Source organism: Neoarius graeffei, chromosome 27 (genome assembly GCF_027579695.1).
Source record: "Neoarius graeffei isolate fNeoGra1 chromosome 27, fNeoGra1.pri, whole genome shotgun sequence".
Lineage (NCBI taxonomy): Eukaryota > Metazoa > Chordata > Actinopteri > Siluriformes > Ariidae > Neoarius > Neoarius graeffei.
The window spans coordinates 51,799,062-51,812,181 of NC_083595.1; the positions used below are offsets into that span (position 1 = coordinate 51,799,062).

Here is a 13,120-nt window from a genome sequence, read left to right on the forward strand (position 1 = left end):
ACTCTAAATTGAGCGTAGGTGTGAATGTGAGTGTGAATGGTTGTCTGTGTCTATGTGTCAGCCCTGTGATGACCTGGTGACTTGTCCAGGGTGTACCCCGCCTTTCGCCCGTAGTCAGCTGGGATAGGCTCCAGCTTGCCTGTGACCCTGTAGAACAGGATAAAGTGGCTAGAGATGATGAGATGAGATGTTGAAACATTCAATTTCATTATTTTTTAACCCATTTTTAGTCTTTACATGTGCCTAAGGCCCTGTCCACACGGCAACGGATTCAGGTGACTCCGATACAATTGCTTATCGTTTAGGCCTGGCGTCCACACGGCACCGGCGTTTTGGGTGCCCAAAACGCAATCTTTTGAGAACGGGTTCCAGAGTGGAAAGATCTGGCAACGTTGCCGTTGCGAAGTCGTCTGGATGAGTAGAACGGATTTGTTTACGATGACGTCACAACCACATGACTGTGAGTGCTTCACGCCGGGTAGAAGTGTAACGAACTCGATGCGAGTTGTCAACAAATCCTATAACTTGGTTCATGAAACGCGCTTACAAAATATTTTCACTGTGAATATTTATTGTGTAATGGTGCAAAGTGAGAGAGAGAGAGAGAGAGAGAGAGAGAGCGAGAGAGTGAATAGCCCTTAGGGCAGAGTCAATCCCGCCAGCAAAAATAGGGAAAAAAAGGAGCGATCTCACCTCTTCATATGTTGGTTTAAGTCCTACAATACATTCCTCAAAAAGGGCGCAGAAGAGCAAATTAATCCATCAACGTGTAGCATTCAATTTATTCCGGACCATTAAAGACGCCGCCTTCCGCGTAGAATCATACGTCATCCTCGCCGCCATATTGGAGAGGTCAAAGCGGAGAATAAAGATTAGCTGCGTTTAACTGTACCAACAGGTTTGCCGTCCAAACGAGATCACATGGGATTACCTTTCACAGGTGAGACTGGAAAAATACTTTTCATTGTATTTGGTCATTATAATGTAATTTTACGAACAGATTTTCCTGACTTTGTGGCTAATATGAAGTCTCGCGCATAATAGTTTATGCGCATGCGTCCTTACTTCTTCTACTGTTCTGGTGTCTCCGAAGGGACCGTCTTACAGCGCCCCTAGAGGTGTGGCATGTGTATTGCATCGTTTTCAGCAAGCGTTGCGTTGCCATATGGACCTGATATTTTACTGATCGTTGCCCATTTGGACGCGATATATTTTTAAATAACATCTCGTTGCCGTTGTCGTGTGGATGTAGCCTAATAATAATTTTGCACACGACTGTATTTTACACAACAACGATGTTGAATTCTGGATTGTGATTGGTCGTCAGGTGTTGAATAATTTTCTGTTCAACCACAGGTTTATATTAATGCACTCACTCATTCTAGCACGTTATCGTTTCTATAGTAACAGCTCATTCACAGGGACCTAAAAATGTATGTAATCATCGATATGGATTTTTTCTTATTAACTTCAAGAGCGAGAAAAACAGAGACGCTGGTGAAGGAACAACTGTTTATCACTGCTATAACATAAGTGAGAACATGACATTTGACAGTCTCATATTTATATCACTTTAAATGCCATTTTTAATAAATAACAATTGTAATCATTTACAAATAGCTGCAGTATAAGACGAATAAAATGCTTCAGAGTGTGATGTAATAATAAGAATAATAAACATTCTTGATTAATTAGCTTTAACCACACACTCCCAAGAGTTTTATTCCTCACACGTCTCACTCCGTGTGTGTTCTATATAATGCAACAGAATTATAAAGTGTACATTGAGAGAGTAAATAATGTGCCAACACTAATTAGACCCACAGGCTATCAGGAGGTTTTCTGCCTTTGGTGATAATTAAATTATGTTCATTTTAATTTCAGTGGCAGTTCAGCTTAATTAGCCACATGGTATTCATGAAGGAGCCTGAGTGTGACTGTGGATGTGCCATTAGTGGTCATTAGCTAAAATCACATGTGACCCATTAACCTGAAACACATTGGTGTGAGAGAGAGAGAGAGAGAGAGAGAGAGAGACAGAGGCTACATCCACACGACAACGGCAACGAGATTTTTCTTTTTAAATATTGCGTCCACATGGGCAACGGATCAGTAAAATATCAGGTACATATGGCAACGCAACGCTTGCTGAAAACGATGCAATACACATGCCACACCTCTACGTGCGCTGTAAGACGGCCCCATCAGAGACACCAGAACAATAGAAGAAGTAGACGCATGCGCATAAACCCCTTCTTCTGTAGCATCAGCCACATAAAGTTTTGATTATTAATCAGTAGCGTAAAACAAAAGACGCGGAAAGAGGAATGAATGGGGGTAGATGGAAGCCGGTACGCCAACATTCTGATATCCTCCAGAATTCTTTAATGGTCTGGAATAAATTGAATACTACACATTGATGGATTACTTTGTTCTTCTACGCCCTTTTTGAGGAATGTATTGTCGGACTTAAACCAACATCTGAAGAGGTGAGATCGCTCCTTTTTTTTCCTATGTTTGCTGGTGGGATTGTTTTTGTTTTTGGAAAGCGCATGGGCGGTGCGCGGTTTGGTACTGCTTACGCAGTGTTTGGACAAAAGACTCTGCCCTAAGGGCTATTCTCTCTCTCTCTCTCTCTCTCTCTCTCTCTCTCTCTCACTTTGCACCATTACACAATAAATATTCAAAGTGAAAATATTTTGTAAGCGCGTTTCATGAACCAAGTTATAGGATTTGTTGACAACTCGCATCGAGCTTGTTACACTTCTACCCGGTGTGAAGCACTGACAGTCATGTGGTTGTGATGTCATCGTAAACAAATCCGTTCTACTCATCCAGACGACTTCGCAACGGCGCCGTTGCCAGTTTTTTCCACTCTGAAACCCGTTCTCAAAAGATTTCGTTTTGGGGCACCCAAAATGCCGGTGCCGTGTGGACACCAGGCCGAAACGATAAACAATTTTATCAGATTCACCTGAATCCGTTGCCATGTGGACAGGGCCAGAGAGAGAGCACAGAGATGGTGAAAACTCCATTAAAATTTCTGTTATAAATCACACACTGCTGAAAATGTCAGAGTGTACTGTGAGTGTGTGTACAAGGGCACATTTTCATATCTTGGTGGAGAACAAATTTTCATCCATCCATCCATCCATTTATCTACTCATGTACCCATTCAACACCCATCCATCCATCCAGCCACTGGTGTATCCATCAATTTTCTACTCATGTACCCATTCAACATCCATCCATCCATCAGTTCATTTAACCATATAGCCATTGGTGCATCCATCAATTTTCTACTCATGTACCCATTCAACATGCATCCATTCATCCACCCATCCATCCGTTCATTCAACCATATATCCATTGGTGTATCTGTCCATTTATCTACTCATTCCCCCATTCAACATCCATCCATCCATCCATCCATCCATCCATCCATCCATCCATCCATCCATCCATCCATCCATCAGTTCATTCAACCATACATCCACTGGTGCATCCATCCATTTATCTACTCATGTACCCATTCAACATCCATCCATCCATGTTTGCTCTTAACAAAAGTAAGCAGCTTTTATTTAAAAAAAAACTAAAAGAGCCAAATTGTTTTCTTTTTGGTTCCTGAGAGAAAGATTATGGTTAGATTTATTATGTCACAAGAAGGTCCTCACAAGGACACACACAATATATATATCATCTCATCTCATTATCTCTAGCCGCTTGATACTGTTCTACAGGGTCGCAGGCAAGCTGGAGCCTATCCCAGCTGACTATGGGCGAAAGGCGGGGTACACCCTGGACAAGTCGCCAGGTCATACACATAGACACAGACAACCATTCACACTCACATTCACACCTACGGTCAATTTAGAGTCACCAGTTAACCTAACCTGCATGTCTTTGGACTGTGGGGGAAACCGGAGCACCCGGAGGAAACCCACGCGGACACGGGGAGAACATGCAAACTCCGCACAGAAAGGCCCTCGCCGGCCACGGGGCTCGAACCCGGACCTTCTTGCTGTGAGGCGACAGCGCTAACCACTACACCACCGTGCTGCCCTATACACACACAGTGGTGCTTGAAAGTTTGTGAACCCTTTAGAATTTTCTATATTTCTGCATAAATATGACCTAAAACATCATCAGATTTTCACGCAAGTCCTAAAAGTAGATAAAGAGAACCCAGTTAAAAAAATGAGACACAAATATTATACTCGGTCATTTATTTATTTAGGAAAATGATCCAATATTACATATCTGTGAGTGGCAAAAGTATGTGAACTTCTAGGATTAGCAGTTAATTTGAAGGTGAAATTAGAGTCAGGTGTTTTTATAATCAATGGGATGACAATCAGGTGTGAGTGGGCACCCTGTTTTATTTAAAGAACAGGGATCTATCAAAGTCTGATCTTCACAACACATGTTTGTGGAAGTGTATCATGGCACAAACAAAGGAGATTTCTGAGGACCTCAGAAAAAGCATTGTTGATGCTCATCAGGCTGGAAAAGGTTACAAAACCATTCTCTAATGAGTTTGGACTCCACCAATCCACAGTCAGACAGGTTGTGTACAAATGGAGGAAATTCAAGACCATTGTTACCCTCCCCAGGAGTGGTTGACCAACAAAGATCACTCCAAGAGCAAGGTGTGTAAGAGTCGGCAAGGTCACAAAGAACCCCAGGGTAACTTCTAAGCAACTGAAGGCCTCTCTCACATTGGATCATGTTAATGTTCATGAGTCCACCATCAGGAGAACACTGAACAACAATGGTGTGCATGGCAGGGTTGCAAGGAGAAAGCCACTGCTCTCCAAAAAGAACATTGCTGCTCATCTGCAGTTTGATAAAGATCACGTGGACAAGCCAGAAGGCTATTGGAAAAATGTTTGTGGATGGATGAGACCAAAATAGAACTTTTTGGTTTAAATGAGAAGCATTATATTTGGAGAAAGGAAAACACTGCATTCCAGCATAAGAACCTTATCCCATCTGTGAAACATGGTGGTGGTAGTATCATGGTTTGGGCCTGTTTTGCTGCATCTGGGCCAGGACGGTTTGCCATCATTGATGGAACAAGGAATTCAGAATTATACCAGCGAATTCTAAAGGAAAATATCAGGACATCTGTCCATGAACTGAATCTCAAGAAAAGGTGGGTCACGCAGCAAGACAACGACCCTAAGCACACAAGTCGTCCTACCAAAGAATGGTTAAAGAAGAATAAAGTTAATGTTTTGGAATGGCCAAGTCAAAGTCAAACCTTAATCCAATTGAAATGTTGTGGAAGGACCTGAAGCGAGCAGTTCATGAGGAAACCAACCAACATCCCAGAGTTGAAGCTGTTCTGTACGGAGGAACGGGCTAAAATTCCTCCAAGCCAGTGTGCAGGACTGATCAACACTTACCGCAAATGTTTAGTTGTAGTTATTGCTGCACAAGGGGGTCACACCAGATACTGAAAGCAAAGGTTCACATACTTTTGCCACTCACAGATATGTAATATTGGATCATTTTCCTCAGTAAATAAATGACCAAGTATAATATTTTTGTCTCATTTGTTTAACTGGGTTCTCTTTATCTACTTTTAGGACTTGCGTGAAAATCTGATGATGTTTTCGGTCATATTTATGCAGAAATATAGAAAATTCTAAAGGGTTCACAAACTTTCAAGCACCACTGTGTATATATATATATATATATATATATATATATATATATATATATATATACACCCCTCCTAGAACTGCCACCTTATTGTGGTGGAGGGGTTTGTGTGCTTGAATGATCCTAGGAGCTATGTTGTCGGGGGCATTATGCCCCTGTCAGGGTTTCCCAAAGCAGACAGGTCCTAGGTGGCAGGCCAGACCAAGAGCAGTTCACCAAAACCCCTATGGAGAAAAAACTGAGGACCGTGACGTCGCCCGGTATGACGCAGCCGGGGCCCCACCCTGGAGCCAGGCCCGGGGTTGGGGCTCGTATGCGAGTGCTTGGTGGCCGGGCCTTTGCCCATGGGGCCCGGCCAGGCTCAGCCCGAAGAGGTGACGTGGGCCCGACCTCCTGTGGGTTCACCACCCACAGAGGTAGCAGTAGGGGACTGGTGCAGTGTGGATTGGGTGGCAGTCGAAGGCAGGGGCCTCAACAACCTGATCCCCGGACACAGCAGCTAGCTGTTGGGACATGGAATGTCACTTCGTTGGGGGGGAAAGAGCCTGAGCTTGTGCGGGAGGTTGAGAGGTACCAGCTAGAGATAGTTGGGCTCACCTCCACGCACAGCTTGGGCTCTGGAACTCAGCTCCTCGAGAGGGGCTGGACTCTCCACTTCTCTGGAGTCACCCGTGGTGAGCGGTGGCGGGCTGGTGTGGGCTTGCTTATAGCTCCCCAGCTCAGCCGCCATGTGTTGGAGTTTACCCCAGTGAACGAGAGGGTCGCCTCTCTGAGCCTTCGGATTGGGGAGAGGGCTCTTGCTGTTGTTTGTGCCTATGGCCCAAATAGCAGTATAGAGTATCCGGCCTTCTTGGAGTCCCTGGGAGAGGTACTGAGGGGTGCTCAGACTGGGGACTCCATTGTGCTACTGGGGGACTTCAGTGCTCATGTGGGCGACGACAGTGACACCTGGAGGGGTGTGGTTGGGAGGAACGGCCTCCCCAATCTGAACCCGAGTGGTGTTTTGTTATTGGACTTCTGTGCTAGTCACGGTTTGTCCATAACGAACACCATGTTCGAGCATAGGGGTGTCCATAAGTGCACGTGGCACCAGGACACCTTAGGTCGGAGGTCAATGATAGACTTTGTAGTCATTTCATCTGATCTCCGGCCCTATGTCTTGGACACTCGGGTGAAGAGAGGGGCTGAGCTGTCAACTGATCACCACCTGGTGGCAAGTTGGATCCGCTGGCGGAGGAGGAAGCTGGACAGACCTGGCAGGCCCAAACATATGGTGAGGGTCTGCTGGGAATGTCTGGCCGAGCACTCTGTCGGGGAGGTCTTTAACTCCCACCTCCGGGAGAGCTTTTCCCAGCTTCTGAGGGAGGCGGGGGACATTGAGTCTGAGTGGACCATGTTCTCTACCTCCATTGTGGACGCAGGTGTTCGGAGCTGTGGCCGCAAGGTCTCCGGTGCCTGTCGTGGCGGCAATCCCCAAACCCGGTGGTGGACACCAGAAGTAAGGGATGCCGTCAAGCTGAAGAAGGAGTCCTATTGGGCCATGTTGACCTCCAGGACTCCTGAGGCAGCTGACGGGTATCGGCAGGCCAGGCGTGCTGCAGCTCGGGCAGTTGTGGAGGCAAAAACTCGGAACTGGGAGGAGTTCGGGGAGGCCATGGAGAAGGACTATCGGTCGGCCTCAAAGAAATTCTGGCAAACCGTCCGGCGCCTCAGGAGGGGGAAGCAGTACTCTGCCAACACTGTTAACAGTGCAGGTGGGGAGCTGTTGACCTCGACTGGGGACATTGTCGGGCGGTGGAAGGAATACTTTGAGGATCTCCTCAATCCCACCATCATGTCTTCCACTGAGGAGACTGAGGCTGATGACTCAGAGGTGGACTCGTCCATTACACAAGCCGAAGTCACTGAGGTGGTTGCAAGCTCCTCGGTGGCAAGGCACCGGGGGTGGATGAGATCCACCCTGAGTATCTCAAGTCTCTGGATGTTGTGGGGCTGTCTTGGTTGACATGCCTCTGCAACATCGCGTGGCGGTCGGGGACAGTGCCTCTGGAGTGGCAGACTGGGGTGGTGGTCCCTCTTTTTAAGAAAGGGGACCGGAGAGTGTGCTCCAATTATAGGGGAATCACACTTCTCAGCCTCCCAGGGAAGGTTTACTCCAGGGTACTGGAGAGGAGAATTCGACCAATAGTCGAACCTCGGATCCAGGAGGAACAATGCGGTTTTCGTTCTGGTCGTGGAACACTGGACCAGCTCTATACCCTTCATAGGGTGCTCGAGGGTTCATGGGAGTTTGCCCAACCAGTCCACATGTGCTTTGTGGATCTGGAGAAGGCATTCGACCGTGTCCCCCGTGATATTCTGTGGGGGGTGCTTCGGGAGTATGGGGTTCGGGGCTCTTTGCTAAGGGCTGTCCGGTCCCTGTACGAACGGAGTAGGAGTCTGGTTCACATTGCCGGCAGTAAGTCAGACCTGTTCCCAGTGCATGTTGGACTCCGGCAGGGCTGCCCTTTGTCACCGGTTCTGTTCATAATTTTTATGGACAGAATTTCTAGGTGCAGCCAGGGGCCGGAAGAAATCCTGTTTGGGAACCACAGGATTTCATCTCTGCTTTTTGCAGATGATGTTGTCCTGTTGGCTTCTTCAAACCAGGACCTTCAGCATGCACTGGGGCGGTTTGCAGTCGAGTGTGAAGTGGCTGGGATGAGAATCAGCACCTCCAAGTCCGAGGCCATGGTTCTCGACCGGAAAAGGGTGGCTTGTCCTCTCCAGGTTGGTGGAGAAGTCCTGCCTCAAGTGGAGGAGTTTAAGTATCTCGGGATCTTGTTCACGAGTGAGGGAAGGATGGAGTGCGAGATTGACAGGCGGATCGGTGCAGCCTCCGCAGTGATGCGGTCGCTTTACTGGTCCGTCGTGGTGAAGAAGGAGCTGAGCCAAAAGGCGAAGCTCTCAATTTACCGGTCGATCTACGTTCCGACTCTCACCTATGGTCATGAGCTTTGGGTAATGACCGAAAGAACAAGATCGCGGATACAAGCGGCCGAAATGAGTTTCCTTCGCAGGGTGGCTGGGCGCTCCCTTAGAGATAGGGTGAGAAGCACAGTCACTCGGGAGGAGCTCGGAGTAGAGCCGCTGCTCCTCCACATCGAGAGGAATCAGCTGAGGTGGCTCGGGCATCTTTTTCGGATGCCTCCTGGACGCCTCCCTGGGAAGGTGTTCCAGGCATGTCCCCCTGGGAGGAGGCCCCAGGGAAGACCCAGGACATGCTGGAGGGACCATGTCTCTCGGCTGGCCTGGGAACGCCTCGGTGTTCTTCCCAAGGAGCTGGCCGAGGTGTCTGGGGAAAGGGAAGTTTGGGCTTCCCTGCTTAGACTGCTGCCTCCACGACCCAGTCCCGGATAAAGCGGAAGAAGACGAGATGATATATATATATATACAGTGGTGCTTGAAAGTTTGTGAACCCTTTAGAATTTTCCATATTTCTGCATAAATATGACCTAAAACATCATCAGATTTTCACACAAGTCCTAAAAGTAGATAAAGAGAACCCAGTTAAACAAATGAGACACAAATATTACACTTGGTCATTTATTTATTGAGGAAAATGATCCAATATTACATATCTGTGAGTGGCAAAAGTATGTGAACCTCTAGGATTAGCAGTTAATATGAAGGTGAAATTAGAGTCAGGTGTTTTAAATCAATGGGACGACAATCAGGTGTGAGTGGGCACCCTGTTTTATTTAAAGAACAGGGATCTATCAAAGTCTGAGCTTCACAACACATGTTTGTGGAAGTGTATCATGGCACGAACAAAGGAGATTTCTGAGGACCTCAGAAAAAGCGTTGTTGATGCTCATCAGGCTGGAAAAGGTTACAAAACCATCTCTAAAGAGTTTGGACTCCACCAATCCACAGTCAGACAGATTGTGTACAAATGGAGGAAATTCAAGACCATTGTTACCCTCCCCAGGAGTGGTCGACCAACAAAGATCACTCCAAGAGCAAGGCGTGTAGTAGTCAGCGAGGTCATAATGGACCCCAGGGTAACTTCTAAGCAACTGAAGGCCTCTCTCACATTGGATCATGTTAATGTTCATGAGTCCACTGTCACGAGAGCACTGAACAACAATGGTGTGCATGGCAGGGTTGCAAGGAGAAAGCCACTGCTCTCCAAAAAGAACATTGCTGCTCATCTGCAGTTTGCTAAAGATCATGTGGACAAGCCAGAAGGCTATTGGAAAAATGTTTTGTGGACGGATGAGACCAAAATAGAACTTTTTGGTTTAAATGAGAAGCGTTATGTTTGGAGAAAGGAAAACACTGCATTCCAGCATAAGAACCTTATCCCATCTGTGAAACATGGTGGTGGTAGTATCATGGTTTGGGCCTGTTTTGCTGCATCTGGGCCAGGACAGCTTACCATCATTGATGGAACAATGAACTCTGAATTATACCAGCAAATTCTAAAGGAAAATATCAGGACATCTGTCCATGAACTTAATCTCAAGAGAAGGTGGGTCATGCAGCAAGACAATGACCCTAAGCACACAAGTCGTTCTACCAAAGAATGGTTAAAGAAGAATAAAGTTAATGTTTTGGAATGGCCAAGTCAAAGTCAATCCTTAATCCAATTGAAATGTTGTGGAAGGACCTGAAGCGAGCAGTTCATGAGGAAACCAACCAACATCCCAGAGTTGAAGCTGTTCTGTACGGAGGAATGGGCTAAAATTCCTCCAAGCTGGTGTGCAGGACTGATCAACAGTTACCGCAAACGTTTAGTTGCAGTTATTGCTGCACAAGGGGGTCACACCAGATACTGAAAGCAAAGGTTCATATACTTTTGCCACTCACAGATATGTAATATTGGATCATTTTCCTCAATAAATAAATGACCAAGTATAATATTTTTGTCTCATTTGTTTAACTGGGTTCTCTTTATCTATTTTTAGGACTTGTGTGAAAATCTGATGACGTTTTAGGTCATATTTATGCAGAAATCTAGAAAATTCTAAAGGGTTCACAAACTTTCAAGCACCACTGTATATATATATATATATATATATATGTGTGTGTGTGTGCGCATGTTGTATGAACATGATTCACAATTTACACTTTGTAAACGCCTTACACCATTTTTTAAATCTATGCAGATGATTACTTTGACACTGATACTCTATAATTACCCCTGGATATCTAGTTATTTCGTGATCTTTGACCTGCCCATACAGGTCAGCATAATGTTGAGTCTCTCCGAGAGTAAGAGCGATTCACGCGGCCCTCTACACAGTGATGGCGGTGATATGGCAGTGAGAATGATTTTGAACTGTTTGCTATCCAAAACCATTTTCATTGGACAAACGACAGCAATTACACAACACTTGTGCACAATCAAAAACGCATTTTCTCAGGCACGTCTTGTTGAAAGGCTGCCCATCTGTGTCTATGTTTTCAGTCAGCGGAGAGCGGGTGTGAATGCGGAAAATGTTAAATGTGGGTGTGTGTTATGTCACTAAGTGCACCCTGTCACAAATCTGTAGCCCATCATTAGCAGGCAGTGGAGGTCCTCGCTGACCCCTGCTGTGCCAGTCGCCTATTCTCTCATGCCAGATGAGCAGTGACGCTCGCATGGCCCTAAAAAAACCCCAGCCTTACAGCTCAGCCTCATCACCACCGTTAATTTAGACCTTTAGATGAATGCATCCGGATGTTTGCTGGGTTAAATGTTCCATTCTGAAAAGAGGAAGTGCATGGATGAAAGAATGAACTGCCAGCCGTACATCCTGTTACTGTAAAAATCCCAAAATATTAAAGCGAGAAGTTAAATAGAATGATTTTTCCTTAAAAAAACAACAACTTTAAACTTCCACTTAAATATGAAGGTAGTCCATAATGTTCTTGTCATTTAAATTAAATATTCTAACTATAATATGCTTTTTATGATTACACCTCATAAAATATGAATACAACCGATATGCAATTTGGAAAAGCACCCCCAAGTCCAGCATTCCATCCCTGAAAGCTTCATATCATCACCATTACCTAACTGGCTAACTGCTAATAAAGTAGCTCACATTCGGTACTTATTGGGTGGGGTTTCAGGTTCAAGGACATTTTTAGATCATGAATTATTTAACAGCAGCCACATACTGCGATCACAACTTCCTTTACCAGAGAATAAAGAATTACAAAAAGAGAAGGTGGATGTTCAAACAAACAGAAAGATGAATGAATGCATGGATTGACTGGTGGAAGAGTAGATGGAGTGATGGATGGATGGATGGATGGATGGATGGATGAGTCGAAGGTTGGATGCATGGATGAATGTTGTTGAATGGAATTATGGATAGATGTAATGGATGATCCAATGGCTGACCAGATGGAAGGAAAATAGATGAGAAAAATAGAGAGAAAGATGGCTGGCTGGCTGGCTGGATGGATGAGTAGAAGGTTGAATCCATGGATGAATGTGTGTTGAATGGAATTATGGACAGATGTAATGGGTGATCCAGTGGATGTATGGATGGATGAACAGATGGAAGAAAAATAGATTAGAAAAATAGAGAGAAACAGTCATGTGAGATGAAAGGTGGATGGAGTGATGGATGGATGGATGGATGGATGGATAAATAGGTGGTTGGTTGGATGGATGGATGGATGGATGGATGGATGGATGGATGGATGGATGAGTAGAAGGTTGAATGCATGGATGAATGTTGTTGAATGGAATCATGGATAGAAGTAATAGATGATCCAATGAATGGATGGATGGATGGATGGATGGATGGATGGATGGATGGATGGATGGATGGAAGAAAAATAGATTAGAAAAATAGAGAGAAACAGTCATGTGAGATGGAATAATGGATGGATGGATGGATGGATGGATGGATGGATGGATGGATGAGTAGAAGGTTGAATCCATGGATGAATGTTGTTGAATGGAATCATGGATAGAAGTAATAGATGATCCAATGAATGGATGGATGGATGGATGGATGGATGGATGGATGGATGGATGGATGGAAGAAAAATAGATTAGAAAAATAGAGAGAAACAGTCATGTGAGATGAAAGGTGGATGGAGTGATGGATGGATGGATGGATGGATGGATGGATGGATGGATAGGTGGTTGGTTGGATGGATGGATGGATGGATGGATGGATGAGTAGAAGGTTGAATGCATGGATGAATGTTGTTGAATGGAATCATGGATAGAAGTAATAGATGATCCAATGAATGGATGGATGGATGGATGGATGGATGGAAGAAAAATAGATTAGAAAAATAGAGAGAAACAGTCATGTGAGATGAAAGGTGGATGGAGTGATGGATGGATGGATGGATGGATGGATGGATGGATGGATGGATAAATAGGTGGTTGGTTGGATGGATGGATGGATGGATGGATGGATGAGTAGAAGGTTGAATGCATGGATGAATGTTGTTGAAT

General features: G+C 45.2%; 1 protein-coding gene across 3 annotated transcripts in view; it reads right to left on the reverse strand.

The window, feature by feature from the left end:
- mylk3 (myosin light chain kinase 3) overlaps nt 1-13,120 on the reverse strand; it is an 82,895-nt gene that overhangs the window by 8,580 nt on the left and 61,195 nt on the right. The gene's annotated exons all lie outside the window — the stretch shown is intronic.